Source organism: Carcharhinus amblyrhynchos, chromosome 4, assembly GCF_965287045.1.
Source record: "Carcharhinus amblyrhynchos chromosome 4, sCarAmb.v2.hapA, whole genome shotgun sequence".
NCBI lineage: Eukaryota > Metazoa > Chordata > Chondrichthyes > Carcharhiniformes > Carcharhinidae > Carcharhinus > Carcharhinus amblyrhynchos.
Window position 1 is genome coordinate 45,895,653 of NC_137327.1, and position 22,566 is coordinate 45,918,218.

A 22,566-nucleotide genomic window follows, 5' to 3' on the forward strand; every position below is an offset into this window, starting at 1 on the left:
AGAGGATTAGCAGGGATAAATGTGTGGGATTACGAAGATAGACCCTGGGGAAGAATCTTGGTCAGAGAGTTGGTGCAGACTCAACGGGCAGAATGGCCCCCTTCTGCACTGTAGAAATTCTGTGACAGTATTCTATGAAACCTGAACCAAGCACTTAAGGGTCCTCAAATTTTAGATATTGCAGCTGAACACTCACTGGGATATCAGGATGAGCAGCTCTGAGTTAAAATGAGGATAATTGAACAGAGAATTTCTACAGTGCAGGAGGCCATTCGGTCCATTGAGTCTGCACTGACTCTGTGAAGGAGCATCTTACCCAGTCCCACCCCCTCTGTTCTATCCCGAACTGCTCACAACTGTCATTTGTAACTACACATTTGGAATTTTAGGGCTAATTAATAAATCAATGGGAAAATAGGAAAAAACAACTGTCGTTTAAGGTTGACATGGCCTTATACACAATCAAAAATGTCCTTACGCACAATCAGACATCAAGAGTGGATATTTAGGTGTTATACGAGAGGCCCGTTATTAACTCTGAAACCAGTTTGAATTGCTGGATTAGGATTTGGTGTGCGAGGGGGGAAAACAGGAGTAAAGGTTAAAAACATTTACATTACTGCAAATACCGATCTTCCAAGGCAAAAAGCTAAAAAAAATCGTGTCTATTTCCAATTTAACATTTCCACCACCCAAATTTGTCCACACTTTCCAGAGACGCTCCCACGTCGGTGAGCTTGCACTGCAGTGTGGGTATTGTAGTCCCCTGACCCGCCCGCTCCCAGCTCCAGACTGGCTGACTGAACTACAAGTCCCGCGGTGCACTGCGCCGCGAGCATGCGCTGTTTCTCTCCGCGGCCGGGCGGAGGGGGTGCCCCCACCTCCTGCCCTTCTCCCCCTCCCCCCACGCAGGGGCTGGGAGGGGCCTGGTGCCGTTGGTCGCCATACTGCGAGCGGCTGGAGTTTGGGGCGCTGGGGTAAGCGCTTGTCTGTTTTTTTTCCCCTTTTTCTCAGTCGTCCGCCACTGAGGCATTGTGATGGTCAGGGTCTGAAATGGCCGCGATGTGGGGAGGAGGGGGTGCTCCGTAAGGGAGAGGCGGGCGGGCGGCTTTATTGGGCGCGCTGCGCACATGACAATGCGGTGTGAGGCGGCCGACGTGCCGACACTGAGGGGAGGAGGAGGAGGTGGTGGTGTGGGGGGGTCGGGCTGGGCTTGGTCAAGGGGCGGGTGGTGCACAGAGTGAGATAGAGGTATTTTTAGGCTGAATGATGGTGGCCTGTTCCCAGTCTACATTTGTAGTAATCTAGCTTCAGGGTGGGCTGCGAGAAGGACAGGCGGGCACTCGGCCTGGCCTGGGTTGGGCGGGAGAGCGAGTTGAAGCAGCCAGCAGCAAGGCACCTCGTCGTTAAGTTTGAATCGTTTTTTAAACGGCCGGAGGTGAGCGAGCGGCCTGTCGCCTCCCCTCTCAGGACTAGATGTGAGACCCACGCCGCCGCCAAGCTCGGGTCACTTCAAACCGAATCCACTCCTCCGCTCACTACAATACTATCTTTCTCTCCAAAAGGAACTGATTTATTTTGTTTTCCTACGTATTTGCCGAGTCTGATGTGTGTCTTTCCCCCCTCCACCAAAGATATCAGTGAACCTTCTCACCCATCTATTTAACTCCAGGTTTTTGTTCAGAGGCCGCGGTTTTTTTTTAAAAAAATTACAATTTACACTTTTAAACACACCAAAAACCTGCTGGATTTTTTTAAATGTAAGAGAGGATTTTTGTTTCCCTCGTGTTATTGTGATTGCTTCGCAACAAGCAGTAGTCATTCATTCACTAGTGGGCCGCCGATGGATTTTCGCTTTGTGTCGGTTCAACCATAACCCTTCTGTACTTTTAATGTGTTAAAGTGCGTTCATTGCATGCGCTAAGATTTTGTTTTGCACGTTTTTGTATTTTTCCAGTTCTTGGCACTTCATGGGGGTTTGTAGTTGACTCAGAATAAACGATACATATTTGAATGTCTGTAGCTGCACCTCCCCCTTGATCTTATTCGGGAGTTGTATGCCACTCAACAAATTGATGACTTGAGGGTTGGGTTTGATGTCTGCCCTTATTAGAAAGGATCCCTCCAGCCAATAAAAATGAATCTTTCTGAAGAACGGCATTCTACTTATTTTAATTTCTTTATTTTGAGCTGAACGGTTTTTAATATAACAAATTGAAAAATTGTTCACTCCTTTGTACAAGTTTTTTTTGATAAATGGAACGGTTGTGTTTGTTCCCCAAACTTTCCCCCAGTATCAAAATCTGGTTGTATTAAGCTAATCGGTTTTTTTTTTGTTGGTCCTCAACTGTTTTGTCTTAACACCACAACTTAATTTGTACTACCAGTGAACTTAAGCAGTTAGCGTGTGGTTGTAATTTTTTAAATGTGCTGGAAAAACAGCTGGCTGAGTAGCATCTGTGGAGAGAGAGTCACTGAGAGGGTTCCCCTTGTCCCCACTTTCTTTCTCTGCCATCTTCTGTATTAAAAGGATTATTCTGTGCCAACTGCAACATGATGCCACCATCAAACACACACCCCTATTCTCATTCAGAAGGGACCATTCCCTATGTGACACCCTGGTCCTTTCCTCTCTATTACCTCTAACGCTTCATCTCCTTTACCTTCTCCATCTTCACTGTCCAAGGCCTCAAACACCTTACAGGTGAAGCAATCATTTTCTTGCACTTTCAGTTTAGTCGCGTGTATTTGCTGCTCACAATATGGTCTCTACGATGAGACTGAGTGCAGACGAGGGGTGGGATATTATGATCCTGCTTGGGTGAAATTGTAAAATCCTGCCTGAGGCCGTCACAGATTTTGGTTCAATGGGAAAAATTCCAGCCTAGGTGTCTGTTTTGCAGAACATTTTTTTGCATGACCCTGATCTTCTGGTGACTTGCCATTTCAATTCACCATCTTGTGTTTGCTCATGTTGCAGCAGCCTGATGGCAGAAATGTTCCAATGAAGCTCAATCCAAGCTGGAGGAACAGCATGTCATGTGGTTTAGAATTTGCTTGACATTAAGTTCAACAGTTTTGAAAAGCAATTGGAATTCAACCCAGAGAAATTGGGGTGATGCATTTCGGGGTGAAATTGGGGTGATGCATTGTGATGCACACAATGTGAAAGATTATGCAATAAGTAGGAGGATACTGTGAGGTTTAGAGGAAGCAGACCTGGGAGTGAACGTCCACAGATCTCTGAAGCTGGCAGGATAGATTGAGATGGTTAAGAAGGCAAATGGAATCCATTCATATAATAGCTGAGACGTGGAACATTAGATCAGGGAGGTTATACTAGAACTGTATTAAGAAAATGAGGCCACAATTTGAGTACTGTGGTTGTGGCCATCTCATTACAGAAAGAATGTAATTGCATTAGAGAGGGTGAAGAGGTGATTTATGAGGATGTTGATAAAATTGGAAAATTGAGGAAAGATTGGATAGAATCCCTGCAGTGCAGAAGGAGGCAATTTGGCCCATCGAGTCTGCACTGACTCTGACAGAGCATCTTCCCCATACCCAACCCCCACCCTATCTCTGTAACCCCATGCATTTACCCTGCTAATCCCTGTAACCTACATATCTTGGGGCACTTGGGGGCAATTTACCATGCAAATCTACCTAACCTGCACATCTTTGGACTGTGGGAGGAAAACCAGAGCACCTGGAGCAAACACACACAGACACGGGGCGAATGTGCAAACTCCAGTAGACAGTTGCCCAAGGCGACTTGACCCTGGGTCTCTGACACTGAGAGGCAGCAGTGCTAGCCACTGTGCCACTGATAGTAGGGTGGGGTTGGTCTCATTGGATCAGAGGAGGCTGGAGGAGAGATCTGATCATAGAATCATCGAATTCCTACAGTGCAAAGGAGGCCATTTGGCCCATTAAGCCTGCGCCGACCACAGTCCTACTCAGGCCCTATTCCTTTAAGACTTCATGTTTACCCTGCTAATCCCCCTGACAGTAGGGTTCAGATGTGCAAAATTGTGAAAGTCCTGGATAGAGTTGATGGGAAAGGCCTATTTAGCAGGATGCAAGTGACGAGGCGATTAGATGGAAAATTAGGATAAGCATTTTCACCCTGAGAGTTGTGGGGATCTGGAGCTCTCTGTCTGAAGAGGTAGTAGAGGCAGAAACCCTCAACTCATTTAAAAGTTCTCTGGATATGCACCTCAAGTGGCCATGGACCAAATGCTGAAAAGTGGGACTCGGTGGGAGACTTGTTTTTCTGGCAGTGCTGACACGATCGGCCAAGTGGCCTCTTTCTGTGCCATTGGCATTCAATGATTCTATGAAATTTTCCGATTTCTACCATCAGCAGCATAATCTAGTCCTTCCATCACCTGTGGCACCTTCCCACCTGTGGCACCTGCTGCAATGTTCCAGTGAAGCTCAGTGCAAACTGGAGGAATGGCATCTCATCTTCCAGCTAGGCATGTTACAGCCTTCTGGTCTCGGCATCGAATTCAACAACTTTAGATGATTAGCTCTAGCCCACCTCAACCCCTTTGTTTTCATTTTATTCAATTTTTAACTATCTCTACCTTTTATTTCTTTATTATCCTTAGTTTAGATTTAAGAAAGCCCACCAATGCCTCTACTTTGTCAAGACTAAGGAAATTTGGCATGTCAGCTACGCCTCTCACCAACTTTTACAGATGCACCATAGAAAGCATTCTTTTTGGTTATATCCCAGCTTGGTATGGTTCCTGCTCTGCTCAAGGCTGCAAGAAGCTACAAAAGGTCGTGAATGTAACCCAATCCATCATGCCAATCAGCCTTCCATCCATTGACTCTGTCTACACTTCTCACTGCCTTGGAAAAGCAGCCAGCATAATCAAGGACCCCATGCGCCCCAGGTATATTCTCTTCCACCTTCTTCCATTGGGAAAAAGATGCAGCAGTCTGAGGTCATGTACCAGCCGTCTCAAGAATATCTTCTTCCCTGCTGCTATCAGACTTTTGAATGGACTTATCTCGCATTAAGTTGATCCTAGCTATGACTGTAACACTACACTCTGCACTGTTGTTTTCTTTTCTATGAATAGTATGCTTTGTCAGTATAGCACACATGAAACAATACTTTTCTCGCTCTTTGCTTCCTTTTCCTCTTATTCTCAATTTTACCTCTCCCCTTCCCCACATTTTCACCTGTCTCAGCTTACCCTCTGATTTGAGTTTCTCTGCCATTTGGCCATTCACATCATCTATTCCCTGTATGGACTGTCATCAGCTTTCCTCTTTTGTGGCTATGATTCTTCTTTCATTCCCTCACTCTACAGTATAAATATTTCTTATCTTCTGTGCATTTCAGCTTTGACAAAGGGTCATCTGGATGCAACGTCAGGTCTTTTCTCTCCTTACAGCTGCTACCAGACCTGCTGAGATTTTCCAGCATTTTCTCTTTTTTGGTTTTGTGTTCTATGAACTATGCCTCCCATGTTAATTTTTTCTCTCACCCACACACACCCCCACACACCACCACCACCACCACCCCCCCCCGGCAAGTCCCATTCTGTATTTTTCTCATGTTTTTGCTTTCAGACAAGTGCTGACCTTTATTCTGTTTTTAACACCTAGTTTGGACCTAATGTTTTGTTTCTCTAATACTATCATTACTACTCCTTTGCCTTGTGTTCCATGGCATCTTTGTCACTCAATCTTCCCTGACGTCTCCCATCCCTGATCTCGCTTGCACTACTTCTTTATCCAACAGCATAAACCCATCACATCCTTGCCTCTCAGTTGTGAAGAAGAGTCATATTGGACTTAACGTTAATTCTGTTTTCCTCTCCTCAGATGCTGCCAGACTGGTTGACTTTTTCTATCGCTGTTTTTATGTCAGATATTTAATATTACAGTCTTTTGATTTTATTTTAACGTTAGGCTTTTGTTTTTGTTCAGTCATTTGAAATTAAAGTTAAATTATTCCCTGCCCATGCCACCTATTTCCTCAATAATAATATTGTATGCATGGAGGAAAATTGATGTTATGAATGCGCTTTATGTAGAAAGAACTGAAATAGAAAGGGATCAGAAAAGATTCCAGTTTTTGGAAGACCATTGGACATGTTAATTACTCCAAGTGAAGTTTTTTTCCTGATAGCTGCTGAACATTTTTCTTTCAACAGTTTTAACCTTTGCTCCCATCCTGATCCAGTATCTAGCTAGAACTAAGTTAATCAATATCATGGAAGAAGGTTTAATTTTGCATGTACAAGGATGAGATATTAGAGAGGGAAATAAAGTACACACACAGGATAAGGAGAGGCAAATAAATAATGTGGCCAACGAATAATTAAAAACAGGAAGAATCAGATGGGCAAATTCGCAGCAGTCTAGTCTAAGATGAGTTTGGAGTGTATGTGCGCAAACGCAGGAAAAATATGAGTGAAGAATCACAAGTGCATATGAGCACATGATCTGATGGTAAATAGGTAATAAAGTAGTAGTGTCTTAAAGGGAGGCCTTCAAGAAAGCAAGGAAGGAATAAAAGGTGGTTTGGGTGATGGCAGAATTAATCCAATAAATTGTTATAGAATAGGAGAAGGATGGTGTAGTTAAAGGGGAGGGGACATGGTCACAATTTAGTTACTTAGAATTGATCTGGGAATATATTACAGGCACTGAATAGTGCAAAGGAAATAATGGGGAAAATTTGCAAAATGAACAACACAGTGGTGATAATAAGGGGCTTGATTTATCTTATAGACTAGGATAGTAATCGTGTGAAGAGCAAAGAGAAGGGGGAACTCCAGAAATGTCTGCAAAATAACTTTTCTTGATCAATATGTCTCCAGCCAATGAGGAAGGAAACAGTGCTGGACCTAGTTCAGACTGGAGGGAGATTTAACATTAGTGTTCTCCAGGAGTTGGTATGAGGACCTCTTGCTGTCTTTGAGATACAGTAATGACTTGCACATGAGCAGGCAGAACATAATGAAGTTTACCAACAATGTATGAAATTCAGTAATGTAGCAAACAGCGAGGAGGACATAGATCAGTGAGATGGGGAAGACACATTTTAGATCAAATTTAATGCAGGGAAATGTGAAATGATACAGTTTGGTAGGAACATTGAGGAGAAACAATATGACTAAATGGTACAATTTTAAAGAGGTTGCAGGGATAGAGCCACCTGGGGTATGTGAATACAAGGATAAGTTGCAAAGGTTAAGTTTTTTTTCAAAACATTGTTGGAATTATTAATAGAGGAATGCAAAAGGAATGATATCCTAAACCTTTCTAAAACATTGGTTGGGTATCAGCTGGAATGTTGTGTTAAATTCTGAGCACCACCTTTTGGAATGATGACAAGATCCAAGGTGTAAAAGAGAATGCTGGTATCATTTTAGTCATTGAGGGATTTCAGTTGAATGAGGAGACTTCAGAAGCTGGGAGTATTCTGCTTAAAGCAGTGAACATTAAGAGGAAAGATCAGACTTCCACAGGCCTGAAACATTAACTGATTTGATTTATTATTGTCACATGTATTAGTATACAGTGAAAAGTATTGTTTCTTACTTGCTATACAGACAAAGCATAGAGAAGGAAAGGAGAGAGTGCAGAATGTAGTGTTACAGTCATAGAGAAACATCAGCTTAGTTGTGAGGTAGGTCCGTTCAAAAGTTTGATGGCAGCATGGAAGAAACTGTTCTTGAGTTGGTTACTATGTGACCTCAGACTTTTGTTTCTCTTTCCCAATGGAAGAAGGTGGAGGAGAGTATGCCTGGGGTCCTTAATTTGCTAGTTGCTTTTCCATGGCAGCGGGAAGTGTAGACAGAATCAATGGATGTGTGACTGGTTTGCGTGATGGACTGGGCTACATTCACAACCTTTTGTAATTTCTTGACCTTATTTCCACAATGCTGCCTGATTTGCTGAGGATTTCCAATATTTTGTTTTTATTTTACAGTTCTAGCATCCACAATATTTTCCTTTTGTGTTAAGGTTAAGAGGCGGTTTTATAGACTTAATCAAAATCATGAATGGTTTTGATTGAATAAATGAAGTTTAACTGTTTCCAGTGACCAAAGGGCCAGAGGCAACATGAGCCATTTTCTTAATTCAGTGGGTTGTGAATTGAAATCTGTCTGGTATAATCTACCTAAAACAATGGTGGAAGCATATTCAGTTGTAACATTCGAAAGAGAACTGGATAAATATGTGAAGGAACCAATTTTACAGGACTACAGGGTGAACAAATAATGAATGAGATTGATTGGATAGTTTCACCAAAGAACCAGCACAAACACAGTGGATTGAACTGCCTCCTCCTGTGCTGGAATGATTTTATGATCATGAGATAATCTTGAAGTATTACTCTAGGATTTGATGTTGGTGTCATTGCTATGCTAATATTAATGATGCTACAAAAGTTTAATACAAATGGCACTTTTGGGATTTGGTTGGTTGGGCAGGGCAGGGATATTTTTAAGGCAGGTAAAGCACCCATAACAGGAATTGGATAACATTTTAATAAAATTTCAACATGAGTCTGCTGAGTAAGAGAAAAAAAATGTTCCGCATTATTGATGCCCTGGCCAAACTTCTAACATTGTGTTTATTTTTAGGATCATATTTACTCTGCTCCTTTCAAGACTAAAGAGCCTCAATTCCTTAAGTCTGTTTTTTGTAATTGAATCCTTTCACACGTCATCAGAGGTGCGACTCTTGTCTGCACTCCTTCCATTGTTTGAAAGTTTTCCTTCTATTTTGGTGACCAAATCTGACCATAAGTCAGTGCATTCTATCCAAAGCATTGTAACATTATTGCATGATGTCTTTCATTTTGTACCAAACCACTCCTGCAATTATTCTATTCACTTATTTTGCTATTTCACAATCATTTGAGATGTTAAATGCCAAGTTTGCGATTGCAACCAGATTCCTTTTCTGTTCTATTACTATTTCCAATGACATGCAGTTTTCCTACTAGTGTGCAATATCTTGCATTTTCTTCTTGAATCTATCACTGATTTAGCCTGTTGAAGATTTTATCAGTCAGTCAGAAGGTTGGGGGTTCAAGTTCAACACAATCTAGGCTGACATGCTGCAGTATAAAGGGAGCTCAAGTTGCTGATTTTCAGATGAGACATTAAATCAGGCTTCTGTCTGTCATAATAAAAGATCCAATGACACTTTTTTGAAAAGATTATCTGGGTTATTGTGTGTCGGACCATATTGTGTTTAAGTTGGCACTGTGATTTCCTTCCTGCATTGCAACAGTGCACCACTGTAGGAAGTGCTTTGGATATCCAAAGGTCATCGAATAAAATCTTTCTTCAGAAGTTATATTTGTAGGTTAGAATAGTGGCCTCAGCATGATGTTTTGGGGTAACTCTCCACTTCCCCAACATTGTTGACAGTTTCTTGCAGCTATCTTCCTTTCACTAAGTTTCTTAATAGCAGGTTTTATGATGATTTTTCCACTGGTTTCTGTAGCAAGCCTTATATTTAAAAGCTTTATGGTAGAAACATAGAAACTAGAAGCAGGAGTAGGCCGTTTGGCCCTTTGAGCCTGCTCCACCATTCATTTTGATCATGGCTGATCATCAAATTCAGCATCCTGATCCCCTCCCTCCCCACATCCCTTGATCCTTTTAGCCCCAAGAGTATATCTAATTTCTTCTTGAAATCAGACAATGGATAATCTGACTTGCACCACATTATATGATTTCCATTGTTTGGAGTTTCACTTTCTTAAAGTCTAGGAAGTTTGTGAGGTTGATATTGTCTCCTCAAAACATTGACCATTATTACATTATTTTCATAGATGCTGATCAGGTTTGCGCCTAATGAGCAGTTATTCTCAGATATTGATTTAAATTGATGGATTTGGAAGTGTTTGGATTAGGTTTTGTCCATGCCCTGAGTATGACTATAGAATTAGCTTGTTTCTGAGCTGGTGGTTGTATCTCCTTAAAGTCATTGGTATTGAAGGTGTTTTTAAAGAAAATAATTAAATTATGTACATTTCCCCCTGACAATATAACACTTCTTACATTCTTCAGCCTTTTCTTGTTCACTATTCTTGTCTCCTTAATTAATTACTTTCCAAAAAATGAAGGTGCATATATTCTCTCTGCTTTTAAGTGAGATAAAGACCATTGTTGAAAATGCAGGGCCTCTGATTGTATTGGGGAGGAAAGTGGTAATAATTGGTATGGGAGGGAAGAGGAGGAGGGCCTAAACACTCCTTAAATATCCTCCCTTTTCCAATATCATCTGAAGGAATACAGCAGCAATGCAGACTGGTAATGGTTTGCCCTATCTTGTGAAGATGTGGAGATGCTGGCGTTGGACTGGGGTAAACTGGAGTAAGAAGTCTCTCAATACCAGGTTAAAGTCCAACAGTTCATTTGGTGGTAAATGCCACCAGCTTTCAGAACGCTGTTCCTTCGTCAGGCAAGTGGAAAGTTCTGCTCACAAACAGGGCATATAAAGGCGCACACAGTTTACAGAATACTGATTAGACTGTGAGTCTTTACAACTAATCTGCTATTCAAGTCTTAAAGATGCAGACAATGTGAGTGGAGATAGCGTTAAGCATAGGTTAAAGAGATGTGTATTGTCTCCAGACAGGACAGTAAGTGAGATGTTGCAAGTTCAGGCAAATCATGGGGGTTACAGATAGTGTGACATGAACCCAAGATCCCGGTTGAGGTCATCCTCATGTGCGGAACTTGGCTATCAGTTTTTGCTCAGCGACTCTGCGCTGTCGTATGTCGTGAAGGCCGTCTTGGAGAACGTTTATCCGAAGATCAGAGGCCGAATGCCCGTGACTACTGAAGTGTTCGCCAACAGGAAGGTAACAGTCTTGCCTGGTGATTGTTGAGTGATGTTCATTCATCCGTTGTAACGTCTGCATGGTCTCCCCAATAAACCAAGCCTCGGGACATCCTGTCCTGCAGCATATCAGATAGACAATGTTAGCCGAGTTGCAAGAGTACGTGCTGTGTACCTGGTAGATGGCGTTCTCACGTGAGATGATGGCATCCATGTCAATGATCCGGCATGTCTTGCAGAGGTTGCTGTTACTGGGTTGTGTGGTGTTGTGGTCACTGTTCTCCTGAAGGCTGGGTAGTTTGCTGCAGACAGTGGTCTGTTTGAGGTTGTGTGGTTGTTTGAAGGCAAGAATTGGGGGTGCGGGGATGGCTCTGGTGAGATGTCATTGATGAAGATGAACATGTTGAAGAATCCGAAGAAGATGCTGTAGCTTCTCTGCTCCAGGGAAGTACTGGACGACGAACAGTACTCTGTCCACAACCCTGCCACAGCAACCTTTGCCAGACATGGTGGATCATTGACATGGATGCCATCATCTCACGTGAGAACACCATCCACCACGTACACAGCACGTACTCTTGCAACTTGGCCAACGTTGTCTACCTGATACGCTGCAGGAAAGGATGTCCCGAGGCATGGTACATTGGGGAGACCATGCAGACGCTATGACAACGGATGAATGAACATTGCTCGACAATCACCAGGCAAGACTTCCCTTCCTATTGGCGAACACTTCAGCGGTCATGGGCATTTGACTTCTGATCTTCAGGTAAATGTTCTCCAAGGCGGTCTTCACGACACGATAGTGCAGAGTCGCTGAGCAGAAACTGATAGCCAAGTTCCACACACATGAGGACGGCCTCAATTGGGAACTTGGGTTCATGTCACACTATCGGTAACTCCCATGACTTGTCTGAACTTGCAACATCTCACTTATTGTCCTGTCTGGAGACAATACACATCTCTTTAACCTATGCTTAATGCGATTTCCACTCATGTTGTCTGCACCTTTTAAGACTTGAATAGCAGATCAGCTGTTGCATTCTAATCAGTATTCTGTAAACTGTGTGCCTTTATATGCCCTGTTTGTGAGCAGATCTCTCCACTCACCTGATGAATGAACAGTGTTCCAAAAGCCTTTGGTGTTTACTACCAAATAAACCTGTTGGACTTTAACTTGGTGTTGTAAGACTTCTTACTGTCTTATGAATCCAATGGTGTATGTCGTACAGGCTACTTTACAATGAGACAGTGCATCCAACCATGGTCATGTCATTATCTGTCACCAACATGAATGTTTTCCCTGTAGAAATCATTGAATAGTGATTGGAGAACACAAAGGCCATTGGATTGTTCTAGGAGCTCATGAGATTAGAAGATTTTGATGCAGTATCAGAATTTGGAACTCTCTACAAGAACAGATTATTGCTAAACTGAGTGGAGCGTTCAGCCAAATTAACTGATAAAGATTTGATTTATTCCTTATTGTCACATGTATTGTTCATTGCGTGTTATACAGACAAAGCATACTGTTCATAGAGAAGGAAATGAGTGAGTGCAGAATGTAGTGCCACAGTGAAAGGGTGTAGAGAAAGATCAACTTAATGCAAGTTAGTCCATTCAAAAGTCTGACAGCAGCAGGGAAGAAGCTGTCCTCGAGTCGGTTGGTATGTGATATCAGACTTTTGTATCTTTTTCCTGACAGAAGAAAGTGGAAGAGAGAACGACTGGGTGCGTGGAATCCTTATGCTGGCTGCTTTGCCAAGGCTGTGGGAAGTGTAGATAGAGTCAGTAGATGGCATACTGGTTTGCGTGATGGATTGGGCTACATTCACAATCTTTCGTAGTTCTTTGTGGTCTTGGGCAGAGCAGGAGCCACACCAAGCTGTGATACAACCAGAAAGAATGCTTTCTGTGGGGCATCTGTAAAAGTTGGTGAGAGTCATAGCTGACGTGCCAAATTTCCTTAGTCTTCTGAGAAAGTTGAGACATTGGTAGGTTTTCTTAACTATAATGTTGGCATGAGGGGGGACCAGGATAGGTTGTTGATGATCTGGACACCTAAATACTTGAAGCTCTCGACCCTTTCTATTTCATCCTCATTGATGTAGACAGGGGCATGTTCTCCTTTCCGCTTCCTGAAGTCAATGACAATCTCTGTCATTTTGTTGACATTCAGGGAGAGATTGTTGCTGCACTAGTTCACCAGATTCTCATTCCTGTACTCTGTCTCGTCATTGTTTAAGATCCGACCCACTATGGTGATGTTGTCAGCAAACTTAAAAATTGAATTGTGGGGGGGAATTTGGCCACACAGTCACAGGTGTATAAGGAGTTGTTAATAAAGAAAGTAAAAGATTATGGGGATAAGGCAGAAAAGTGACTTTATGGCTTGGCCCCTCCCTATCTCGATGTCCTCCTCCACGCCTACAACCCTTAGATCCCTGTGCTCCAACAATTCAAGCTGATTATGCATTCCTGTTTCCATCACTCCATTGTTGGTGACTGTACATACAGCTATTGTACTGACCTAACTATAAAAATATGTGGTTTGCACACTCACATTCAAAGTAACACACAGCATGTTTATTGAATGAGCTGTGGCCTGTACAGTGTATAAACTGAAGTGAGAAGCAGGAGCCTCTCAAACATCCCAAATGACATCACCATCAAATCATATAACTGCCTGTTAAAGCAGTTATATGGTTCTGGTTCACTGAATCTTGCAAAAATTCTGCAACATTTTTCAATGGTTTGTTCAGATGTATTAGATTTCATGGTAATGGCTTCTGGCCACTTTGAGTGTGTATCAGTTATGACTAAGAACATGTGACCCTCAAACAGACCAGCAAACTCTACATCAATTGTTGCCCTGGTATTTTAGGCCACCTCGGGGGGTGTAAAGGAGATGATGGTGATGATACTTTATATTGTATGAGTTTGTAGATAAGATTAGTGACCATCTTTGCAACTGACTAGTGACTAACGATTGCATTGTTTGAAACAGCTCAAAAGCAGTAGTTAAGGTTCAATGATTAGTCAATAATGTGAAATGATGACCGTATAAATAATGATGAAACCTTTGTATGCCAAAAGTTATACTCAGTGCTTCTATTCTTAGCTAAGCATAGTTAGATTCTGCACTAGTCAGAATATGCTAAGCAAAAGATGTTGATTGTTCTTCTGAAGAATAAAATGTGAAACGCATGTCCTTACTCCTTAAGCTGAAGCATTGCAAGCAAGCAGTATTGGTAACTTCGGCTTTAAATGAATCAATATTTAAGACTTTGGCAAAGCATCTTTGACATAGAACCATACAGTGCAGAAAAAGCCCTTTAGCCCATCAAGCCTGCACCAACAATAACTATCACTAAAGTTGCGTTAATCCCATTTTCCAGCACTTGCTAAATGTTATGATATTTCAAGTGTTCATCCAAATACTTTTTAAGGTTTCTGGCCTCCATTACCTTCCCAGGCAGTGCACTCCAGATTCTCACCACTTTCTGAGTGAAAATTTGTTTTCTCAAAGCCCCTCTGCATCTTCTGCCTCTCACCCTAAAACTATGCCCCTTGTGATTGAGCCCGCAGCTAAGGGGAAACAGCTGCTTCCGTGCCCTTCATAATCTATGCACCTCAATCATGTCTCCCCTCATCCTTCTTTACTGTAAAGAAAATAATCTAAGTTTATCCATTCTCTCCTTGTAGCTCAAATGCTCCATCCCAGGCAACATCCTGCTGAATCTCCTCTATCCACTCAGTGCACTCACATCCTTCCTGTGGTGAGGTGACCAGAACTGCACACCCCTGTATGCTTTCTCATATTCTGTTGTCCAGGCCCATAACTATTTCATACATAACTACATCATTGCAAAATTTACAAAGTTCGGAACAAATTTGCTATAAAAATTTACCAATCCTAGGAAGGAACTCAGTTGCACCATAGTCTTCTGATTTGGTGCTTCTAAAATAGTGTCCATCTTTTTAGGTGCTATATGTAGACCTTTACTATCAATGATATGACCTAGATACTGGACTGATATCTGGAAAAAGTTGCACTTTTCTTAATACGTAGACCATATGCTTAAAGATGTTCCAATGCTATTTCTAAATATTCAAGCGTTTCTGTTCACTGGAACTTGTAATTAGACTATCATTCAGGAAACATTGTATACCTGAGAGACACTTAAAATCTGATCCATCAACCTTTGGAATAGGGCTTGTGCAGATGTTATTCTAACAAGCAATCTTTTATAATGTAAAGGACCTTTATGAGTAATGATGGTAAGCAATTTTTGAGATTCAGTGGCTACTTTCACCTGTAAATATGCTTCTGAAAGATCAATCTTGCTGAATTTCTGTCCAACTGATAACAGAACAAGAAAATCTTTGATTAAAGGAAGCTGATATTGATCTCTCAACACTGGATTTATTGTTGTTTTAAAATCGCCACATACGAACTGAATATTTAGCTTCATGACAGATATAATGGAAGTAACAATAGTTTTATTGAAAGAGCTGTGGCCTCTTCAGAGTAAAAATTGAAACTAAAAGCAGGAGTCTGTGAAACTCCCTGAATGATATCACCATCAAATCATGTGACCAGCTCTTAAAGCAATTATGCAATTTCTTAAATATATAACATTACCTAGATCCTCATCTCTGGAATTCCATACCTAAAGCTCTCTGCCTCTTGATCTCACACTCTCCTCCTGAAATCCTGTGCCTTTGAGTATATGATCACTGGTTTCATTATGTCCTGAAATGAATCGATAGCAGATTCTGTTTGATCATGTAGTGGTTCTCAAACTGGGGCCTGTGACTTTCCTGGGGTCTGCAAAAGAACGAAGCTGGAGTGGATTGAGGACACTTAAGTGCAGTACATAGCTCACTGTCTTACTTTGGAGAGGAGAGTGCAAAGGCAGACAGACTGCACTGAGAAGCATGTGTCTCACTAATACCTTGAAGTAAATTGAGCCATACACCAATTGACAAAGGGTTGATCAGATCAGAAATTCAACATGAGAGTCAAAGAGTTGTGTAGGAAGAAGGGGTTTTGATTTATGGGGCACTGACACGAGGCCTGGGGAAAGAGGGAGCTGTTTCTTTGGGATGGGCTCCCAAACAGGCTGGTATCTCTCCTGGTGAATTGAATTGTGAAGGGTATCTTCAGTACAGGGACATAGTTACATGATAACCTAGATTGGGAAATAAATATTCCAGGGTATACCACATTTCAGAAAAGATCTTCTTCTTTTGGATGAAAGATGTAGAAGTCCGGCGTCACGTGCCCATCGGCTTGGGGGGGCGGCTTCTTTCCTGCTGCCGCCGGACCTTTGGATGGACTTGCCTTGAATTGTGTTTGTCTTTCTCTGCACCGTGACTGTGGCGCTGCATTCTGCGCTCTCTCCTTTCCTTCTCTGTGGGTGGTGTGCTTTGTGTGGTGCGCGGTAAACAGTATTTTTTGTTGTGTCCTGGTGCATGTGACAATGATAAATCAAATCAAATCAGTGAAGGCAAATGGGGTTTCCATCATGACTTTTCATGATGGGAACCTCATTATGTTATGGGGGTGTGGTGTGGGGGTGCAGCAGGGGGAGGGGAGATCTCAAATAAGGCCTCAGATCTGCAAATTGGCTAATCCAGTTCCCAGCCCGTCCAGGGAAAGTTGTGTTTTTCTCCGCACCTTCTGATTCCTGAGGTGGAGCAGAGGCTAAATCGGTTAGGATTATATTCACTGGAGTTTAGACGAGTGACAGAGGATCTCAAAGAAACTTATAAAATTTTAACAGTGTTAGACAGGGTAGATTCAGAAAGAATGTTTCCGGTGGCGGGGGAGTCTCCAACTAGGGGTCATAGTTTGAGGATAAAAGGTAAATCTTTTAGAACTGAGGTGAGGAGAAATTTCTTCACCCAGACGGTGGTGAATGTGTGGAGTTCACTACCACAGAAAGTAGCTGAGGCCAAAACGTTGTGTGATTTCAAGAAGAAATTAGATATAGCTCTTGGAGCTAAAGAGATAAAGGGATAAGAGGGCAAGGGGGGATCAAGATATTGAATTTGATGATCAGAATGAATGGTGGAGCAGGCTTGAAGGGCCGAATGGCCTACTTTTGTTTCCCGTTTCTGTGTTTCATCTGCCAGACAGCTGCTAGGAAGATTCAGCCCTCGCTGTCCCAAAGAAACAACGCACAAGCAAAGAAGCTGCAATTCAGGAGCCTGGGGGAAGGCGAAAGGATGTCTGGTAAATGGGAAGCTTTCGGAAGTGTGTTAACCAGGGTTCAGGATAAGCACGTTCCTCTTACACTGAAGGACAAGTCTGGTAGAAGTAAGGAACCTGAATGATTCAGGATATTGAGGCCCTGGTCAAAAAGACAAAGGAGGCACATGATGTGCATGGCAGCTGGGACCAAGTGAATCCCTTGAAGAGTATAGAGGGTGTAGGAGTAGAGTTAAGAGAGAAATCAGGAGGGCAGAAGGGAGACACGAGATTGTTTTGGCAGATAAGGCAAAGGAGAATCCAAAGAACTTCTACAAATACATAAAGACCAAAAGAGTAACGAGGGAGAGATTAGGGTCTCTTAAGGATCAGCAAGGTCATCTATGTGTGAATCCACAAGAAATGGGTGAGATCCTAAATGAATATTTCTCATCAATATTCATTGTTGAGAAAAGCATGGATGTTAGGGAACTTGGGGGAAAAAATAGTGATATCTTGAGGAGTGTACATATAAGAGAAGGAGGTGCTGGAAGTCTTAAAGTGCTTCAAGGTAACTAAATCCCCAGGACCCGATGAAGTGTATCCCAGGACATTGTGGGAGGCGAGGGAGGAAATTTCAGGTCCCCCTAGCAGAGATATTTGTATCATTGATTATCACAGGTGAGGTGCCTGAAGATTGGAAGGTGGGAGATGTTGTGCCTTTGTTTAAGAAGAGCTGCAGGGAAAAACCTGGGAATTACAGTCCGGTGAGTCTCACATCTCTGGTGGGTAAGTTGTTGGAAGGTGTTTTGAGAGACAGGATCTAAGGCATTCAGAGATGCAAGGACTGATTAGGAACAGTCAGCATAGCTTTGTGAGTAGAAAATCATGTCTCACAAATTTGATTGAAATTTTTGAAGGGGTACCCAAGAAGGTCAATGAGGGCAGTGCAGTTGATGTTGTCTACATGGACTTTAGCGAGGCCTTTGACGAGGTACCGCATGGTAGGTTGTTGCATGAGGTTAAATCTCACCAGATCCAGGGTGAGGTAGCTAAATAGGTACAAAATTGGCTCGATGACAAAAGCCAGAGGGTGGTTTTAGAGAGTTATTTTTCAAATTGGAGGCTTGTGACCAACGGTGTGCCTCAGGGTTTGGTGCTGGGTGCACTGTTATTTGTAATTTATATTAATAGTATGGATGAGAATATAGGAGGCGTGATTAATAAGTTTGCAGATGACACCAAGATTGGTGGCATAGTGGACAATGAAGCTTACTTTGGATTGCAATGGGATCTTGATCAATTGGGCCAGTGGACTGACAAATGGCAGATGGAGTTTCATTTAGATAAATGCGAGATGATGCATTTTGGTAGATTGAACCAGGACAGGCCTTACTCAGTTAATGGTGGGGCGTTAGGGAGAGTTACAGAACAAAGAGATCTAGGGGACAGGTTCATAGCTCCTTGAAAGTGGAGTCACAGGTGGACCGAGTGGTGAAGAAGGCATTCAGCATGCTTGCTTTCATTGGTTGGAACGCTGAATACAGGAGCTGGGATGTCTCATTGAAGTTGTACAAGACATTGGTAAGGCAACACTTGGAATACTGTATCCAGTTCTGGTAACCCTGTTATGGAAAGGACATTATTAAACTAGAAAGTGTGCAGAAAAGATTTCCTAGGATGCTACCAAGGCTTGATGGTTGAGTTATAAGGAGAGGCTGGATAGACTGGGACTTTTTCCTCTGGAGTGTAGGAGGCTGAAGGGTGATTTTATAGAGGTGTATAAAATAATGAGAGGCACAGATCAGTTAGATAGGCAATATCTTTTCCCAAAGGTAGGGAGAGTCTAAAACTAGAGGGCATAGGTTTAAGATGAGAGGGGAGAGGTACAAAAGTGTCCAGAGGGGCAATTCTTTCACATAGAGGGTGGTGAGTATCTGGAACAAGCTGCCAGTGGTAGTAGTAGAGGTGGGTACAGTTTTGTCTTTTAAAAAGCATTTAGACAGTTACATGGGTACGATGGGTATAGAGGGATATGAGCCAAATGTGGGCAATTGGGATTAGCTTTGGGGTTTTAAAAAAAGGTGGCATGGACAAGTTGGGCCGAAGGGCCTGTTTCCATGCTGTAAACCTCTATGACCTAATTCTAAAGGATGACCATAATTACAGTAGTGAAAAAGAATTTTAACTCAGATGATCATGAAGTTGAATCAGTTTGGATGGATATTAGGAATGACAAGGGTCAGAAAACATGGGTGGAGAAATTTATAGAATTCGTAACAGTAGTTACATCATTGTACAGTGCATTAAGCAAAGAATAATTGGCGTTTGTAACAAATACAGCTTTCACTGTTAATATCACTATTATACCTAATCTGACAATTTGAAATGTAGTTTGCCCATTTCTGATTTTGCATTATCCTGTTGTTGCTAATGAAAAAGCCGAGCAGTTTATGGGTCTCAAATAATGGAAAAATGTGCATGTTCCATCCTTCCTTGAGTCTACAGCTTGGAATAGCTCTATTATTTATCCCTTTGGTGTTTTTTTTTCCTCCTTTTGAAGCATCTAATTTTTCTGTCTCCACGTTTTCAAGAATTTTAAAAATTTGTTTGAGATCTTAATATTTGCTGTTTCGCTTAAATTTTTCTCATGATTTTTGCAAACTGAAGTTAGCATGACCTAGTCACAATAAGTGTTTTTGATCAGTGTAGCAATTTTCTCCATGCTACTGTTGATAATATGGAGCTTATACAACTTCTGGTTAGTCAGGATGAGGGGATGAAGAGTTGACTCAGTGAAAAGATAATGCTGCATGAGATCTGACAGAACAGATTGTGGCCATAACTGAAAGATGCCAGTAGCCAATTTGTTGTGTGCAGCAATTGAAGTACAGATAGCCTAACAGTCAAGAAAGTTGAGGCAGGTTCATTTCATTTGATACTAATTAAATGCTCATTTTGCATGGGAGCGAGAAGCATCTCCCGTTTTCAGAGCTGGAGCATCTGTCATAGAATCATAGAATTCCTACGTTGCAGAACAATGTCATTCAGCCCATCAAGCCTGCACCGACAACAATCCCACCCAGGGCCGTATCCCCATAACCCCATGTATTTACCCTGCTAATCTCCCTGACACTAAGGGACAATTGAGCATGGCCAATCAATCCAGCCCGCACATCTTTGGAGGCAGGGGAGAACATGCAAACCACACAGACAGTTACCCAAAGCCGCATGTCCATCTCAATTACCTTCAATTCAACCTTCTTCATTCAACATCCATTTCTATTTGAAGTTAATGATGCCTTATTTGGATGAACAGAATTTCACATGATCCAGTTGTTGCAAAAAGTAACCACTAATATTTTTTCATTCAAACTTTGAAAGCCATTATTTACTATGTAGGCTTAGCAATTCTGGAAGTGTTCCATTGTGTGACATTTGGTCACATAATATTTGATTGTTTGGTCATTGTATGTAACTTGTAAACATTATTACATTTATATTGTAAAGACTTGGATTTCTGCACTTGAGTATCTTTGCTCATGGTCTTGTGCCAGACAGTCTGGGAGAGTTGGCAGCCGTATATTCGCAGACACTTGTAATGCAGTTAATTTGGCCATACAAGCATATCTTTTATAACATTGTTGTGAAATGTAAAAAATATTTCCAAATGAAAGTTACACATTGTCCAAAGCTATTTCAAAAATTTTGAAAGAGGACAAAAAGGATAATAAAAGGAATAAGAAATCTGCTGGGCACCCTGGACTGTTTATTTAAAAAGAATGAACAGTGCAGAATCCACAGTTATTGAATCTTGCATAATATAGAGACTGATGACCTCCAGACTTCAGTTAAGTTGCTTACCACTTGTGAAACTTTCAGGCTGTACTTTTGTACATCTAATAGCTTGGTTTAATTTAATCTAATAGTTTAATTTAATGTTTAAATGCAGTGGCTAACTGGTTTTACTGGTCTTCGTAACTTTGCTGAGTCTCTGGCTGGACCACACTTCAGATGAGGTTACCACAGCTGTGCATGACAACTACTAAGAAATTCTGTGCTGCTATTAAAATGGCAGAGAGGGAATGGCTAGAAGCTGAGGATAGACAGCTGCGTGCAGAGCTGGGGCAACACTCTCAGGAGCTGGAAGCATTTTTGTTCAGTTGATGCACAAATATTTCTTGCACAAGACATAGAGAGGCATGCAAGTGTGAACTGCAGAATTATCTCCTGGTTTGTAAATGATAGTGGCTAGGATTTTTTTTAATTCTAGGAGACTCTTTACAAATCAGCAGGGTTGCAATCTGTTTTACGTAGGCATTGATGCACCAAGAATTTAATTATTTGAATTGCGTGGAAATTGCATCAATAAAGGCCATATGGCCCAAGCAGCCCCTGCTTATGTAATCTTGTAATACTTAACCTGTATGCTTTCCATGTTCCCACATTCCTTTACCTCTCTTTCCTTCAACCATTTCTCTATTCAGTGTTGACGTGGTTTTGTTTTCGATCGCTGGCTCTGATAGTACATTCCAAATCCATTACTAGCTTTAGTGACAGTATTTGAGATGCTACTATTAAAAGCTTTGCAAACCCGAATCCCTAAATCTTACCATTTTACCACATCTTCCATCCTATTTACTATCAAAATGTTCCACTGTCATTAACTGCTGCATTTTACCCATTCCACCATGCTGTCATCTCATGCAGCTTCCTTTCATCCCCAAAATTACTTATTGTGCCTCTTCTTATTGTCTATAAATTTGGAGACTGTTCCCTCTAGCTTGTATCTAAATCAGTGATTATTGCAGTGAAAAGAACTGGTCTCTGAATCCTTTGACATACTGCTACTATTCTTCATCTACTCTGAGAAACTGCCTATTACTCCTTTCCATTTCCTCTCTTCTACTCTTCTATCCAGTCTCTCTCTCAATCTGGGGCTTTGAGAATGCAATTGAAGATCCTGCACAGCTGCACAACCTAGTGTTGGCCTATGTTAGAAATACAATCCCTGTGGATGTAAATCAGCGAAAAAAAAATTAAGGTAAAATAGTATTTCTCTTCTTGCACCATCTTTTAATGAAATGGCTGAGATTGACCAACAGGTCATTTGTCCATATCTAGATCCGACTGACAAAATATGTGTTTTGACTTAACACATATGCCACTGTTCTGATCTGAAAATAAAATTCTCAATATCATTTTATCTGTTTTTCCAAGTGAGTTTCAATGTACTACCATTTGCTGCTTCCAGCATCCTATTGCTGTTAACCACAACTCAGGGGCCAACTAGCCTATTACTACTGAACTACGAAGTTGAGGGTTAATTTAATACCTCATAGGTTTGAGCACAATTGTCTAAGCTGACAATCCAGTACAGCGTCAAGGGGTGTTGCTTTGTTGAAGATGCAATCTTAAGGATGTCATGTTAAACTGAGGCACCATCTGCCCTTTCGAGTGCATATAAGTGATCCAGTGGCACTCCCTCAGAGAAGAATTATCCTTGTGTCCAAGCCAATATTTAGCCTTCAATC

At 41.7% G+C, this 22,566-nt stretch overlaps 1 protein-coding gene across 3 annotated transcripts in view; it reads left to right on the forward strand.

Moving 5' to 3' along the window:
* Positions 1-866: 866 nt before the first annotated feature.
* Positions 867-22,566, forward strand: part of nutf2 (nuclear transport factor 2) — a 52,274-nt gene continuing 30,574 nt past the window's right edge. For 2 of the 3 annotated variants that reach the window (XM_080187076.1, XM_080187078.1), the window contains exon 1: positions 867-977. The gene's annotated coding sequence lies outside the window, so the exon portion shown is untranslated. Of the gene's footprint in view, positions 978-21,981; positions 22,077-22,566 lie in introns of those variants that run through there. The other variant, XM_080187077.1, reaches the window with a different exon arrangement.